Genomic DNA, 1,389 nt, shown 5'->3' on the forward strand with positions numbered 1-1,389 from the left:
TACCATTTATGATCACTAGATAGCAGAAATCACTAGAAAAATAAATCTTACCCAATGTCTGTAAGAGGTGGTTTGTCCCAGCCCCTCTTGTAGCAAAGAAAAAGCTCTGGACTTTTAAGACTGCCGTAGTTCAAGTTGGCTTGAAGGGCTGTGGGGGTGGCTTCAACACAGGTGTAACCCTCAGGGACAGTTTCACCGGCTGACTTGATAATGACAGCAATGTCTGTAATTGGAGCCTTTGGACCGGTTGATTTTGTTTCACAGCGGCTTATTTCTTGGTCCAGAAGAGTTGAAGTGTCAGTCAGTCCTGCCACTACAAAGTAGTCAGCCACCCTTGGACCCTTGTCTTCTATCATGGCTGTATCTCAATTTCCTAAAAATAAAAAAATTCCTGTTCATAGTTTCCAAGTAATAATATTTCTACAACTTCCTCACAAAAGCCAAAGCCAAAGACAAAGAAACAGAAAGGTAAATCTCAAACTCTGCCAAATTAAACACAATGTTGAAGGAACTGGAGTTTTGAGCTGTAATGCCATAATCAGGTGCTTTGGGGTACAAAGCCTCATTTGACAAAAGTAGGCAAGATCAATTATAGCAACTACAAGCTCTGTCAAGTTAAGAGCCCAAAAAGGCTCAAATGACTTCTTGTTAACTGTGGCCATCCTTAAGTCTCCCTGTACCATCAATTCATTCAGGTACCCTTAAATTTAAGTGTATATGTTAATGTCCTCAAAAGTAGCCCATGGTAACACAACACACTAAGGAAACTGAATTATTCCTTTTTAAACATTGTGTTATAGTACACTATGGAATGCATAACAGAAAACACATGAGCACAACTTTCCTCCACACACTTCATCTGTTCTATTCCATAGAGTTAAAAGCTCTAACACTGAATCTTCTAGATCAGTGGTTCTCAATCTTTTTCATACCAGGACACGCCACTCCTGACCTGCTGCCCCCTGCCCTTAGTTCCCAGCCCTAGGGGTGCACTGATAAAGATTTTTGGGGCCAATACCAATCCAATTACCAATATGCAGCCTGGAGGCCAGTGTTTGGCTGCTAACTCTGTTGGGGAGAGGGGAAGGGGGGCAGGCAGATCAAGGCCCCCCAATGTAAGGAAGGAATGGGACTGGGGCAGGGGGCCCGCTCTCCTCAGCCAGGGCAAGGGACAGAGCCTCAAGAGGCTTGGCCAGGGGATGCAGACGGGGAGGGCAATCCCACCACTGTTTGTACCCCCAGAGGAGGCATGAGGGCCATGTGCCTCTGGATCTGCGCAAAGGGCAAGGGTGGGCTAGGGCCAGGGCTGTGCCAAGCTGATCCTGGCAGGGGGGGCTGGGCTGGGGCTGCAGTCAGCCTGGCTGGTAGCAGCACTGGGAGGGGGAGCTA

Source organism: Gavialis gangeticus, unplaced genomic scaffold, assembly GCF_001723915.1.
Source record: "Gavialis gangeticus isolate Ggan-Ray unplaced genomic scaffold, GavGan_comp1, whole genome shotgun sequence".
Taxonomy (NCBI): Eukaryota; Metazoa; Chordata; order Crocodylia; family Gavialidae; genus Gavialis; species Gavialis gangeticus.